Here is a 16591-nt window from a genome sequence, read left to right as displayed (position 1 = left end):
TTTTTTTAAAGGTTCACATTTGAAAACAGGCCCATTTTGAGATAAACATAGCTCTCCACAAAAGGGCTGTGTTCCTTGCCTAGGTGAAGAGAAATTCAGAGCCTTGGCAGACACTATGAGACCCATAAGAGAAACAACAGATTTACAGTTTCGAAAGACAATGTGGATTTAGTGTGAATATTAATTATTTTCTCCTTAATTTCTCTTATATTATTATTTTTTTAATGATTGTATTTATTTATTTGAGATAGAAAGAGAGCAAGAGAGAGGGAGAAGCAGACTTCCTGCTGAGCAGGGAACACCATACAGGACTGAATCCCTGACCGGGATCATGACATGAGGTGAAGGCAGACCCTTAACCAAATGAGCCACTCAGGTTCTCCTAATTTCCCTTAGTTTAAAACAAAGATAAGATATAGATTGAAAATTTTATTACTTTAGGAAAGTGTATTAATCTATTAGGAATCAAGGCTGCCTTTGGCTTTAGTTATTACCATTACATCCAAAAACCTACAACAGTTTTACTTCCGGTTTGCAATAAGGTATGAATCCTTGATTTATATGAGAAAATGAGATTTTCTCCTTCTTTAGCTCATCAGACAGGCTGAGAACTCGTTAGACTTTGCATAAGTGAGTTTCTTCTGTTCACAATATTTTACATCCTTTGAGCACTAGAACCATACAACTTTTCCAATTGAGATTCCCTTCAAAAGTGCACAGAGTTCTTGACTAGAACATGTAATCTGTTCATTTTGAGGTCTGCACTCTTTGAACACTTTTAATGAAAACACACAGTATGCATCAGAAGTTCAAGTTCACTTGTGAAATTCAAATTTAAGGATTTTTTTTCTGTGCTAAGTCAGCTGTCATGTGTTCTTTTCAAATGCATGCACACTCAATTTCTCCTAAAGGAATGTAAGATGGTGAATGTTGTTCACACTTCTGCTTGGGTTTGGAGGGGTTTTCTGGGGTTTTTTTGCAGTCTCTCTATGACTACTTCTTTTATATTTACTTTTGTGGTTTGCTTATAAGAAAATACTTAATTATCAGAATATTTGGAAAATATTTAAAAAGTTTTTAAATGAACACTAAAAGCTACCTAGAATCACACCACTTAGCAATCACTCAGGTTAACATGTGGTATATTTCCTTTACAATTTTATACACACACACATACATATATCCAAAATACACATATATACAACAAACTCTATTAATGACTGTATATATAAACTATATATATAACTATATATATCCCCTTTTCTCACTTATTTAATAGTATGAACATTTACCCATATCATTAAATATCCTCTTAGATATGTTTTTAACAGCCACTTAATATTCCAACATGTGATTGTGCCAAAATTTAATCATTTCCCATTTGTAACATTTAAAAAATACCTTTTTTTCTATTATTGTAAATAAATGCTCTACTGAACATCCTGATACACAAATATCTAGTCATATCTCTAATCCACTCACTAATAAAAGTTATAATAAATGGTATTAAAGAATCAAAAGAAAGAACGTTATGGAGACTCTTTTTACATTCATCTGTATAATCTTGCTGTATCCATTTTGAGAGATGTTATAATTATCAATCTCACCAACAGTTTGTGAATGCCCCCTCAACCCATTTTCATTAGCAATGAGTAGTATCATTTAAACATTTTTACATCTTGACTTTTGAAAAATCTATCTAACTGGCATTGAAATGTCCATTTCTTGTACTATTGGCATAGTTGAACAGTCTTTGCAATTTTTTTAAAGATTTAATTTATTTGAGAGAGACAGAGAGCGCACAAGCGGGGGTGGGGGTAGAGCAGAGAGACAAGCAGACTCTTTGCTAAGTGGGGAGCCCAACACAGGGCTTACTGAGATCATGACCTGAGCTAGAAATCAAGAGTCAGCTACTTAACCACCCCTCTTCACAATTTTATTAATTATTTTTATCTTTTTCCTTTGTGAATTATTGGTCCATAACTTTTCACTTTTTGTTGTTTGACTGTATTCTTACTATAGAAGACTTTCTAGTAAGGATATTAATCCCTAGTCTGTCATAGTTATTGCAACTATTTTATTCTTATTTGACATTAATCTTTTGGTTTCTAAGAATATTGATGTAAATGATTTCACATTTTATATCATCAGTTTCAAAAAGTTTCTTTGTGATTTCTCTAATCACTTTTATGTTTAGAAAGCTTTTTCACATGCCAATATCTACTAGATTTTAAGTCTTACATGATTTCATTTTATATCTTTCTCTTGAATACAGCCAGACTTCTTTATTTTAAGATGAAAATAAAATATAGAATCTAATTTACTAAATAGCTTACTAATATAATGGTCTCAACACTATGTCTTGACTATTCCTTTCTTTATCCATTGAGTTATATTATTTTAATCATATATATTTTTTATATCTTGAGATTTCTTTCTGTGCAAAGTGTTATGCTATGCTGATCTATGTCCTTATAAATCCACTCATTTAACAGATTATTCTGCAGGTCTGTTACGTGCCAGGTATCATTTTTGGCAATGGAGATAGAGCAGAAGTAACACACACAAGAACTCCTCCCCTTTTGGAGCTTACATTCTGGCATGGGGAAGAGATTAACAAATACAAGATGGATAAGTAAAATATATACTGTGCTAGGTAGTAATGAGTGCTATGTGGAGAAAAATAAAGCAAAGAGAAAGGACAGGAGGCTTGTGTGTGAAGGAAGATTAGCAATTACTAGCTCACTAGCAGACATCCCGTTGTAACTCCCTCCCCAGCTGAAGGACATAAAATATCTTGAAACAGGAAAGACTCATGTCTTGGGTAATATCAGAGAATATTCTAGTGGTGAGGGCAGTACCCAGACTAGTTCTATGGTAAAATAAGATTGATTTGTACACTAACATACTATTTTATCCTTATTTGATGTTATAAGCAGGTAGAATTTTTCCCCTAGGATTGACTATGCGACCACTGCAGGAGCTTCTGGATTTTATTACCTCCTTGCACAGAGCCCTATAAACAGCTCTTGGCTGATAAAAAATAAAATAAAAAATAAATAAAATAAATTTAAAAAAAAAGAAAAAGAAAAAAGCTGCTTGGTTTATGGATAGGGGTTCCCAGGTAATCAGACAACATCCTGTTTGGAAGGCTGCCACTCGGATCAATGAAGGCAAAAATAAGCTCCAAGGGGTGACTTGCATGATGTTTTCTCTATGTTTGGGTTTTTAATCGACTCATGGGCAGTAGTCAATGGCCTATCCATATGTTTAGGCAGAATGGGAGGGAAAACCTGACCTACTAAAGGATGCCTATGTGAGAAACAGCTCTATGGAGGTCACTATGGGAATTTGAGGGGCGCACTAAATTAACACATATTGATGCCCATCTGAAGAACCTCCTTTCGGGAAAGAAAGTAATTTGAGCTGGCGAGTGGATGTTTCATTGTACTCAACTGAGATGGTCACCTGGATCCATGAAATGGCAGGATATTGAAGGGTTGTAGCAATGCAGAGATGAGTTGCTACAATGGAGTGAATATTTGTGTCCTGCTACAATTCATGTGCTGAAATCCTAACCCCCAGTGTAATCTGCTTAAGAGGTGGAGCCTTTGGAAGGTGATTAGGCCACAAGGGTGGAATACTCATAAATGGGATTAGTGCCTTCATAAGAGGGACCTCACAGAGCCCTCTCATCTCTTTCTGCCACATGAGGACACATGAGAAGCTGACAGTCTGCAGCCTGGAAGAGGTCCTCACCAGCACCCTGATGTTGGACTTCCAGCCTCCAGAACTATGAAAAATACATTTCTGGTATATATAAGCCACTCAGTCTATGGTACTTTGTGACAGGAGCCTGAACTAAGATAGTTGAATCTAGACATATTCTTTTTATACTCTGACTCACAAAATAAGTGTCCTGTTTACCAACAAGAGTCAGAGCCTGCAAATGACCTGGGGTAGATTTCCAGAGGGGGAAGTTGCTGCACAGAGCTGCCAGATTGATGTGATGTCAACTACCAGTGAGTTCTGACGGAAACAGATACTTACTCTGGACTGGACTTCATAGACCTGGTGGTAGGTGGAGGGGCTCAGGGTACCATAAGAGAACTGGATCTAAAGATACTGTACCAATTAAGACTTCTGAGTTACACTACCTTGGCCCGAGGAATTCACTTTCATCCTCTTTTCTCAGAAAAGAACAAAAATAAGGGTTGATAGTTTCTGTCTGTTTCATCCAGCTGGGAAGAGGAAAATTCTGGAAAGAAAAGGTAATGTATGTCATCTGACACTCTTGTCAAGATGCTTATAGACATGGGGCACCAGGACCCAAATTCCCTAGTGAGTCTTCCTACAGCCATGGCTGCCCCTGCTGCCACCAGTGGTCCTGGGGCAACCTTATCCCTGAACAAATTGCTTCCAAAGGGATGTGTGCCGAAAACTGAGAAGGAGCTAGAAGATGCTGGTCCTTCTTGTTGTCCTTGAGACTGAGAAGGTGCAAGTAGAGTGGCACAGCTACCTCCAGGTCTCACATGGGGCTGTGAGGAGGAATGTCAAGGTCTCTACCTTCAATTCCTGGAAAGATCTAGACTGCTGCTGCTATATTTGACCTGCCTTTGTGGGAGAAGTTAAAAAGCCAAAAGGTTGGAACTGCTCATTATTTAGATTTTTTTTTAAACTGTGGATTTTGTTTAAAAAGACTTCAGTTTTTGTTTTTTGTTTTTTGTGTTTTTTTTTTTTTTAACTATGTAAACCTAGTGGAGAGAATTCTCTCCACATTTTCTCATGGGAGAGATTCCCAGCTTGCAACTGTGACCTCGACACAATCCTGACTTACTTCTATCTTCACTCCAAAACCAGAATGTAGCCTGCAGATGGTTACTCCGACTCTGGCCCTTTCACTCAACTACTCCTCAAAGGAAGACCTTCTCACTGTCCCATTGTGGGGAGGAACTAATGACATTGGAAGGATGTACCCTTGATCATTAATGACCATTTTGTTTTGTTTTGAAAAATGGAGATGTTGGGGAAGAACACACACACAATATGAAATACAAAATACAATACAGCTGTAGTATAAAAAAAACAAATCCCCAGGGAAAGCACATGGATTATTGGACCACTAAGAACAATTTCCACCACCACCATGAGTTGTTTCAGTGGGAGGAGTGACAAGAGGACTAGAAACTGTCTTTAGTCACCCACAAGTGACCTGCAGAAAACCCAATGCTTGACCATGATTTGATTAGGGGTAATCAAATATTGCTAATTGATTCACTTAAAGTATTTATATTTTATTAAATGAACATATATTCATTTAAAATGTTTATATTTATATAAAATATTCATATACACAATACTTGCAAAAAATATATGAATTAACTAATCAATGACAACTGAAAAAAATTCTCAAAGTTTGCTAAATTACTTTCCAAACAGTTGTTGAAGCTCATAGGACATGGCACAAGTTGTAACTCTCCATAAAGCACTGCATTATCCTTTAAAGTCCAATTATCATTAAGTACAATCGCAGAGTTGAATACTATTTTAAAAGTTTCTTAAAAAAAAAAAAAAAAAAAGTTTCTTGATTTGTAAGTTTAATTTGGTTTCTACATCTAAGATTGGTCTTTCACAGGAAACATTTGCTAAAAAGAATTATAGTTATTACAATCTATGGTGAGAAAAGCAACACAATTTTTTAATCTTTTAATAATTTGTGGCTTTTTTTTTTTACTTTTTATGCATGAAAAATCAGTCAATATGGGGGCACCTGGGTTGTATAGTCGGTAGGACATCCAACTCATAGTTTGCACTCAGGTCATGGTCTCAAGGTCCTGGGATCGAGCCCTGTGTCAGGTTCTACACTTGACACTGAGTCTGCTTGAGGTTCCCTCTCTCCTTCTCTCTCTACCCTTCCACATCCACTCCTACACATCCATGCGTGTTTTCTCTCTTTCAAATAAATAAGTAAATCCTTAAAAATAATAAGGAAAAGAAAAAGCAGTCAATATGTTGTTACTGGAATACTCCGGACACCCTAGACTAGTTTCAGGTGATGCACAAGACCAGATCCTGCAGCTCTGATGGGAAATTATACCAAACCCACTAAACTAGTAACTTGTTATACTGATCACTTTTCTTGGAAGCATTCACTTTCCAGCCTTTAGCGAGAAGTGTGTTTTACCTTCCTTCAAGCTCTTTAGTTGTTCCAGGACGCTTGCTCCTTTGCTTCTAAATGCCTTATCTTAGACCTCATCGCTACTCATTCTTAACTGTACCGTCTTACACAAATACAATGCAAGTTGCACGTGCAATTTTAAATTTTTTTTTATTTTTTTTTTATTTTTTTTTCTTTATTTATTTATGATAGTCACAGAGAGAGAGAGAGAGAGAGAGAGAGGCAGAGACACAGGCAGAGGGAGAAGCAGGCTCCATGCACCGGGAGCCCGACGTGGGACTCGATCCCGGGTCTCCAGGATCGCGCCCTGGGCCAAAGGCAGGCGCCAAACCGCTGCGCCACCCAGGGATCCCCAATTTTAAATTTTTTAGTAGCCATATTAAAAAGAAACAGAAAGATTGAGGTGAAATCATTTTTCATAATATATTTTTGTAACCAATATATCCAAAATGTATCATTTCAATATTTAATCAATATAAAAATTACCAAGATAGTTCACATTCTTTTTTTTTGTTTTCATACTAAGTCTTCAAACTCTGGTATATATTTTACACTTAAAGCACATCTCAATTTAGACTATTCTTATTTCAAGTGCTCAAAAGCCACACATGCTTCATGGCCACTCTACTGCACAGTGCAGGTCTGTAACTCCATTCTAGGTGATCTCATCTGTTACTATAAACTCCCAAATCTTTGTCTTAAGCATAGATATTTCTTTTGAGCTCCAAACTTACATGTAGGATGGCCAAAGAAACATGCCATACAGACACCTGGAATTTTTAAAAAGTTAATGTAAATATGATATCATTTATGCTGTTCAATGATATTTTAGTTTCCCTCTTTCTGGCACATGGTAGGATTGTACGTTCCTGCACCTTTGAGCTTAGGTGTAGATATGTGACTTTCTTGGGCTAATGAAATTTGAGCCAAAGAAACGTGTGTCATTTCAAGACAAAAGCTTTTAAGGATCAGGGCTGATATACAATGATCCTTTGCTCTGAAATAGACCATAGATGCGGGGAGGGTGAGGTCTCCAACCAGCAACATCACTTAGCATGGAGCAGAGTCCCCAGGTGTCACTGTTAGTATGCACTGTGATCGAGAAATAAAGCTCAACTTTAAAGTCAGTGAAATCTTAATAATCAATTAATTAATTAAGTCAGTGAAATTTAAGAATCCTATGGTGCTGCAGCATAACCTAATCTACACTGATTAATACAGTTAGCAACATTACATCTAGACCTAGTGATCTATGACTTCACTTTTGACAACTGAGTGACCACACAGGGGAACAAAAGTAAAGTCCACTGACAATACAATTTGCCAAATAAGGTACTAAAGTGTCATCAGAAAAAAACATGAATTGGGGGGTGGGGGAAACTCTCTTCAAGGAAATCAAGAAGAAAACTAGCCTGTCTTACAGTTACTGTGGTAGAGAGAGGTGAAATCTCAAATAATTCAGTTTTCACTTGAAATTCACAATCCTTGAGCCAGTTGCTGTGTGGTAGTACTTAGCTCTACCCAAACCTTACTGAGCGCTCCTCTAGCTTGCCTGGAGCTATGATCTTGAAAACTACGTTTCCCAGATTGTCTTGCCACTTGGTTAATGATTGAGTTCTACCAAAAGAAAGTGCTGGTAGAAGATTGAAAGGAAAAAAGAAGTTGTTTTTCTCCTGGCTTGAGCCGTAATAGTGTGTGGCTTCAGGAAACTACATGATGTACTTCAGGAAGAAAAGGAAGAATCCCAGCGTGAAAGTCAGAAGCAACAAGAGAAAAGAAAATGGTAAACAAATGGATAAATATTTTTAAAAGATTTTTCTTTATTCATTTGAGAGAGAGAGAGAGAGAATGAGAGAGAGTACAAGTAGTGGGAAGTCAGAGGCAGAGAGAGAAGCAGACTCCCCATCGAGCAGGGAGCCTGACTCAGGGCTTGATCCCAGGACTCCAGGATCATGACCTGAGCCAAAGGCAGACGCTTAACCAACTGAGTCACCCAGGCACCCCAACAAGTGGATAAATATTGATTATAAGACAATAATAATGTTGAATTTGTTTTGTAAGATAAAACTGAAATATGTAAAAGCAATAATATAGAAGTTGGATGTAGGCTAATAGATGTTGGGTTTTTTTTTTAATATTTTATTTATTTATTCATGAGAGATACAGAGAGAAAGAGAGAGAGAGAGACAGAGACACAAGCCGAGGGAGAAGAAGGCTCCATGCAGGGAGCCTGATGTGGGACTCAATCCCAGGTCTCCAGGATCACACCCTGGGCTGAAGGCGGTGCTAAACCACTGAGCCACCCGGGCTGCATTATAAAGTCTGCATGGTTTAGAGGAAGTTAAAGAAAAAGACACTGATTACTTTTAGAGTTAGGGTACATGTTAAAGTTTCCAAGGTAACCATTAGCAAAGAAGAAAAGGATTTCATAATTTCCAACCTAGTAAGAGAAAAAGTTGGAGTGAGATAAACAACGATAAAATCATTTTTTAACAAAGCAGAGTGGGCACATTATGTTAAGTGAGATAAGTCAGAGAAAGACAAGTACTGTCATGATGTCACTTAAGTGTGGAAGCTAAAAAAGCCAAACTCTTAAAAACAGAGGGTCAAATACTGTTTACCAGGGTATAAACTATGTGGAGGAGGGTAAGATGGATTTATAGGGGTACAAACTTGCAACAAGTAATAAATAAGCCCTAGAGATCTAATGCATAGTATAATGAATAGAGACAAAAATATTCTCCTATTCTCATTAAACTTGTGAAGAGAGCATAACTTAATTATTCCAACCACTAAAAAGAAAGGATAATTATGTAATGTAATAGAGATGCTACCATGGCAATCATATTGCAACATCTAAATGTATCAGATAAACATGTTGTATACCTTAAATTTACAGAATATGTTATAGAACTTTAGGGCAAAAGTTCTATAACAATAAGGAGAATCACTAATAATGATAAATGATTACATTCACCAGGAAAACTAATAGTTCTAAACATGTATCACTTATTAACATAGGTTCAACATCCATTAAGCAAAAAAGGAAAATTCACATAATCTATTTCATTTTTTTTTTATTGGTGTTCAATTTACTAACATACAGAATAACACCCAGTGCCCGTCACCCATTCACTCCCACCCCCCGCCCTCCTCCCCTTCTACCACCCCTAGTTCGTTTCCCAGAGTTAGCAGTCTTTACGTTCTGTCTCCCTTTCTGATATTTCCCACACATTTCTTCTCCCTTCCCTTATATTCCCTTTCACTATTATTTATATTCCCCAAATGAATGAGAACATATAATGTTTGTCCTTCTCCGACTGACTTACTTCACTCAGCATAATACCCTCCAGTTCCATCCACGTTGAAGCAAATGGTGGGTATTTGTCATTTCTAATAGCCGAGTAATATTCCATTGTATACATAAACCACATCTTCTTTATCCATTCATCTTTCGTTGGACACCGAGGCTCCTTCCACAGTTTGGCTATCGTGGCCATTGCTGCTAGAAACATCGGGGTGCAGGTGTCCCGGCGTTTCATTGCATTTGTATCTTTGGGGTAAATCCCCAACAGTGCAATTGCTGGGTCGTAGGGCAGGTCTATTTTTAACTGTTTGAGGAACCTCCACACAGTTTTCCAGAGTGGCTGCACCAGTTCACATTCCCACCAACAGTGTAAGAGGGTTCCCTTTTCTCCGCATCCTCTCCAACATTTGTTGTTTCCTGCCTTGTTAATTTTCCCCATTCTCACTGGTGTGAGGTGGTATCTCATTGTAGTTTTGATTTGTATTTCCCTGATGGCAAGTGATGCAGAGCATTTTCTCATATGCATGTTGGCCATGTCTATGTCTTCCTCTGTGAGATTTCTGTTCATGTCTTTTGCCCATTTCATGATTGGATTGTTTGTTTCTTTGGTGTTGAGTTTAATAAGTTCTTTATAGATCTTGGAAACTAGCCCTTTATCTGATATGTCATTTGCAAATATCTTCTCCCATTCTGTAGGTTGTCTTTGAGTTTTGTTGACTGTATCCTTTGCTGTGCAAAAGCTTCTTATCTTGATGAAGTCCCAATAGTTCATTTTTGCTTTTGTTTCTTTTGCCTTCGTGGATGTATCTTGCAAGAAGTTACTGTGGCCGAGTTCAAAAAGGGTGTTGCCTGTGTTCTTCTCTAGGATTTTGATGGAATCTTGTCTCACATTTAGATCTTTCATCCATTTTGAGTTTATCTTTGTGTATGGTGAAAGAGAGTGGTCTAGTTTCATTCTTCTGCATGTGGATGTCCAATTTTCCCAGCACCATTTATTGAAGAGACTGTCTTTCTTCCAATGGATAGTCTTTCCTCCTTTATCGAATATTAGTTGCCCATAAAGTTCAGGGTCCACTTCTGGATTCTCTATTCTGTTCCACTGATCTATGTGTCTGTTTTTGTGCCAGTACCACACTGTCTTGATGACCACAGCTTTGTAGTACAACCTGAAATCTGGCATTGTGATGCCCCCAGCTATGGTTTTCTTTTTTAAAATTCCCCTGGCTATTCGGGGTCTTTTCTGATTCCACACAAATCTTAAAATAATTTGTTCTAACTCTCTGAAGAAAGTCCATGGTATTTTGATAGGGATTGCATTAAACGTGTATATTGCCCTGGGTAACATTGACATTTTCACAATATTAATTCTGCCAATCCATGAGCATGGAATATTTTTCCATCTCTTTGTGTCTTCCTCAATTTCTTTCAGAAGTGTTCTATAGTTTTGAGGGTATAGATCCTTTACATCTTTGGTGAGGTTTATTCCTAGGTATCTTATGCTTTTGGGTGCAATTGTAAATGGGATTGACTCCTTAATTTCTCTTTCTTCAGTCTCATTGTTAGTGTATAGAAATGCCACTGACTTCTGGGCATTGATTTTGTATCCTGCCACGCTACCGAATTGCTGTATGAGTTCTAGCAATCTTGGGGTGGAGACTTTTGGGTTTTCTATGTAGAGTATCATGTCATCGGCGAAGAGGGAGAGTTTGACTTCTTCTTTGCCAATTTGAATGCCTTTAATGTCTTTTTGTTGTCTGATTGCTGAGGCTAGGACTTCCAGTACTATGTTGAATAGCAGTGGTGAGAGTGGACATCCCTGTCTTGTTCCTGATCTTAGGGGAAAGGCTCCCAGTGCTTCCCCATTGAGAATGATATTTGCTGTGGGCTTTTCATAGATGGCTTTTAAGATGTCGAGGAATGTTCCCTCTATCCCTACACTCTGAAGAGTTTTGATCAGGAATGGATGCTGTATTTTGTCAAATTCTTTCTCTGCATCCAATGAGAGGATCATATGGTTCTTGGTTTTTCTCTTGCTGATATGATGAATCACATTGATTGTTTTACGGGTGTTGAACCAGCCTTGTGTCCCAGGGATAAATCCTACTTGGTCATGGTGAATAATTTTCTTAATGTACTCTTGGATCCTATTGGCCAGTATCTTGTTGAGAATTTTTGCATCCATGTTCATCAGGGATATTGGTCTGTAATTCTCCTTTTTGGCGGGGTCTTTGTCTGGCTTTGGAATTAAGGTGATGCTGGCTTCATAGAACGAATTTGGAAGTACTCCATCTCTTTCTATCTTTCCAAACAGCTTTAGGAGAATAGGTATGATTTCTTCTTTAAACGTTTGATAAAATTCTCCTGGGAAGCCATCTGGCCCTGGACTCTTGTGTCTTGGGAGGTTTTTGATGACTGCTTCAATTTCCTCCCTGGTTATTGGCCTGTTCAGGTTTTCTATTTCTTCCTGTTCCAGTTTTGGTAGTTTGTGGCTTTCCAGGAATGCGTCCATTTCTTCTAGATTGCCTAATTTATTGGCGTATAGCTGTTCATAATATGTTTTTAAAATCGTTTGTAGTTCCTTGGTGTTGGTAGTGATCTCTCCTTTCTCATTCATGATTTCTCTCTCTTCTTTTGCATAAGGCTGGCTAATGGTTTATCTATCTTATTAATTCTTTCAAAGAACCAACTCCTGGTTCTGTTGATCTGTTCCACAGTTCTTCTGGTCTCGATTTCGTTGAGTTCTGCTCGAATCTTTATTAGCTCCCTTCTTCTCTTGGGTGTAGGATCTATTTGCTGTTTTTTCTCTAGCTCCTTTATGTGTAAGGTTAGCTTTTGTATTTGAGTTCTTTCCAGTTTTTGAATGGATGCTTGTATTGCGATGTATTTCCCCCTTAGGACTGCTTTTGCTGCATCCCAAAGATTTTGAACGGTTGTATCTTCATTCTCATTAGTTTCCATGAATCTTTTTAATTCTTCCTTAATTTCCTGGTTGACCCTTTTATCTTTTAGCAGGATGGTCCTTAACCTCCATGTGTTTGAGGTCCTTCCAAACTTCTTGTTGTGATTTAGTTCTAATTTCAAGGCATTATGGTCCGAGAATATGCAGGGGACAATCCCAATCTTTTGGTATCGGTTCAGACCCGATTTGTGACCCAATATGTGGTCTATTCTGGAGAAAGTTCCATGTGCGCTTGAGAAGAATGTGTATTCAGTTGAGTTTGGATGTAAAGTTCTGTAGATATCTGTGAAATCCATCTGGTCCAGTGTATCATTTAAAGCTCTCGTTTCTTTGGAGATGTTTTGCTTAGAATACCTATCGAGTATAGAAAGAGCTAGATTGAAGTCACCAAGTATAAGTGTATTATTATCTAAGTATTTCTTCACTTTGGTTAATAATTGATTTATATATTTGGCAGCTCCCACATTCGGAGCATATATATTGAGGATTGTTAAGTCCTCTTGTTGAATAGATCCTTTAAGTATGATATAGTGTCCCTCTTCATCTCTCACTACAGTCTTTGGGGTAAATTTTAGTTTATCTGATATAAGGATGGCTACCCCTGCTTTCTTTTCAGGACCATTCGAATGGTAAATGGTTCTCCAACCTTTTATTTTCAGGCTGTAGGTGTCCTTCTGTCTAAAATGAGTCTCTTGTAGACAGCAAATAGATGGGTCCTGCTTTTTTATCCAGTCTGAAACCCTGCGCCTTTTGATGGGGTCATTAAGCCCGTTCACATTCGGAGTTACTATTGAGAGATATGAGTTTAGTGTCATCATGATATCTATTCAGTCTTTGTTTTTGTGGACTGTTCCACTGAACTTCTTCTTAAAGGGGAATTTTAAGAGGCCCCCTTAAAATTTCTTGCAGAGCTGGTTTGGAGGTCACATATTCTTTTAGTTGCTGCCTGTCTTGGAAGCTCTTTATCTCTCCTTCCACTTTGAATGAGAGCCTTGCTGGATAAAGTATTCTTGGTTGCATGTTTTTCTCATTTAGGACCCTGAATATATCCTGCCAGCCCTTTCTGGCCTGCCAGGTCTCTGTGGAGAGGTCTGCTGTTACCCTAATACTCCTCCCCATAAAAGTCAGGGATTTCTTGTCTCTTGCTGTTTTAAGGATCTTCTCTTTATCTTTGGAATTTGCAAGCTTCACAATTAAATGTCGAGGTGTTGAACGGTTTTTATTGATTTTAGGGGGGGATCTCTCTATTTCCTGGATCTGAATGCCTGTTTCCCTTCCCAGATTAGGAAAGTTTTCAGCTAGAATTTGTTCAAATACATATTCTGGTCCTCTGTCCCTTTCGGCGCCCTCGGGAACCCCAATGAAACGTAGGTTTTTCTTCCTCAGGCTGTCGTTTATTTCCCTTAATCTATCTTCATGGTCTTTTAATTGTTTGTCTCTTTTTTCCTCAGTTTCCCTCTTTGCTATCAACTTGTCTTCTAGGTCACTCACTCGTTCTTCCACCTCGTTAACCCTCGTCGTTAGGACTTCTAGTTTGGATTGCATCTCATTCAATTGATTTTTAATTTCTGCCTGATTAGCTCTAAATTCTGCAGTCATGAAGTCTCTTGAGTCCTTTATACTTTTTTCTAGAGCCACCAGTAGCTGTATAATAGTGCTTCTGAATTGGCTTTCTGACATTGAATTGTAATCCAGATTTTGTAACTCTGTGGGAGAGAGGACTGTTTCTGATTCTTTCTTTTGAGGTGAGGTTTTCCTTCTAGTCATTTTGCTCAGTGCAGAGTGGCCAAAAGCAAGTTGTATTGGGAAAAAGAGAAAAAGAGGAGAGAAAGAAGGAAAGAAAAGAGAAAGAGAAAAAAAAAGGGAAGAAAAAGAAAAAAAAACGAAAAAAAAAAAAAGAAGAAGAAAAAGAGAAAGAAAAAGAAAGGAGAAAAAAAGGGGGTGGGGGAAGGAAACAAATCAAAAAGCAAAACAAAACAAAAACAAAAACAAAAACAAACAAACAAAAAAAGAACCACCGGGGAGTATCTTCTGATTCTGTGTACTTTAAGTCCCTTGGCTTCTCCTGGAAGTTGTCCGTCTAGCTGGTGTTCTGGGGGAGGGGCCTGTTGTGCTGATTTTCAGGTGTTAGCAGTTGGGGGAGCTGCTGTGCCCCTGCCTGGTGCAGGGCTCAGTGGGGGTTGTTTACCCCGTGAGGCCGCAGGAGGAACAGCCCCAGTGGCGGGGCAGCTCTGGAAACCTGGATTCAGCTCCGGCAGGAACTCCGTCTGCAGGGCCTGGAGGCTCCGGGGCGGGGCCGCTGATGTGCTCAGCTGGGGCAGGAGCGTCCTCGCTGTCCTGGGCCCTCCCGGCCTCTGCCTGTCCCGGGGGAGGCCGGATCCTGGGCTGTGTCCCGGCGCCCTGTGCTCCGGGGCCTGCGCTGTTGGATTCGCGCTCCCGGGTCGCGCAGCCCCCTCCGCGGAGCTGCCGCCCAAGCCCCTCCGAGCTGCTCCTGGAACCGCGCAGCCCCCTCCGCACGGAGCCTCTTCCTCCGCCCGAGCCCCTCCGAGCTGCTCCCGGGGCCGTGCATCCCCCTCCGCGGAGCCGCCCCCGAGCCCCCCGAGCTGCTCCGGGTCCCGCCGTGCGCGCTGCAGCCCTTAGGGAGCTCGGCGCACTCTCCTGGGCGCGCAGTTGCTGTTACTGTCCCCGGGAGCCCGAGGGCATCCCCGCCCTCCTGGGTCCTGCTCCAACTCCCCGCGAGCCCCTTTCCGCCCGGGAAGGTCGGTGCAGCTCCTGCTCCTCCGGGACGGGGCTCTCCTGTCCTGGGGACACTCGCCCCGGCCTCAGCCCGGCTCGTCGCGGGGCCCCTCCCCCTTGGAGGCCTTTGTTCCTTTATTTCTTTTTCCCCGTCTTCCCACCTTGATAGAAGCGCGAACTCTTCTCACTGTTGCATTCCAGCTGGTCTCTCTTTAAATCTCAGGCCGAATTCATAGATTTTCAGGATAATTTGAAGGTTTTCTAGGTAGTTTGGTGGAGACAGGTGATTTGGGGACCCCGCTCTTCCGCCATCTTGCTCCTCCCCCACATAATCTATTTCAGTAATGAATGATTAAGCAATTTAAAATTTAGTAAATATATAGAATATTTGAGCATATAATTGGCAAGCTTGAACCAATTAACATATATAAAACCTTTACACACAGTATTTGAAGTGCCTACTTGCTAAAATTGCTCATATATAGGCCACTATGTACGTTTCCATAAATTTAAAGAACTGATCTTGTACAGATCTTGTTTGAGAAACATAATGCAATTAAGCTAGAACTTGAGAACAAAGTGTAACCGGAGAAAATCCACACATTTGAGAATTTTAAAACTCATGCATTTTTAAAGGAGCTTAGAAAGAAACACATAGGGAAGAAACATTTAGGTATTATCATGTCTACGAACATTGTGTCAAACTTCCTCTCTTGTCCAAATAATACCATTCACCATGCAGAATAAATCATTATATGGCTATTTAACTTTGGACCTCTTTCAATAGAATCTGATTATCTCATTAAAAGCTGGGCCTCAAGGCTCATGGAGCATATGTGTGTGCATGCTCATATATCTTGTGTGTTTGTGTGTGCACATATGTGAGATCTATTCTAAATGAAAATTGTATACATATATGAAAAGAATTTTGTCAATATCTGTAAACTAGTATCAAAATTTGTGGAAGAAGAGAGCTTAAAGGTCACTTGGTTTTACTTTATTTCCTCTAATTTTCAAGCTTGGCTATTTCTATTAAGTGAAATCCGTTTCTGTCAAAGCTCTTCTGGCTAACATAGTGTGTCCCTACCAATGAAGACTATAATTTGACTTATGTGAACGGTGTAAATGAATAAAATATTAAAACAGATCCTGGCAAGAAACAGTGTGAAATGTTAAAGGATCTTATGGAACCAAAGAGAATACTCTCAAAGCAAGAGCGGTCCTCCGTGGTGACTGGTCAGCTGTGACACCCCTCTACGAGCACAAAAGAAGTTCGCCCGGGCACAAATCTGGGATGCTGACGTCCCCACAGACGTGCTGTGTCCGCTAGCCGAAGGGCTTGCACGAAGCATTAATGCCCTCATTTCAGATTGAAAAGTATAGACATCTGGCACTGTTATGCTCGACTGGT

This window comes from Canis lupus, chromosome 5, assembly GCF_048164855.1.
Source record: "Canis lupus baileyi chromosome 5, mCanLup2.hap1, whole genome shotgun sequence".
Classification (NCBI taxonomy): domain Eukaryota; kingdom Metazoa; phylum Chordata; class Mammalia; order Carnivora; family Canidae; genus Canis; species Canis lupus.
Note: the sequence above shows the minus strand (reverse complement) of the source record.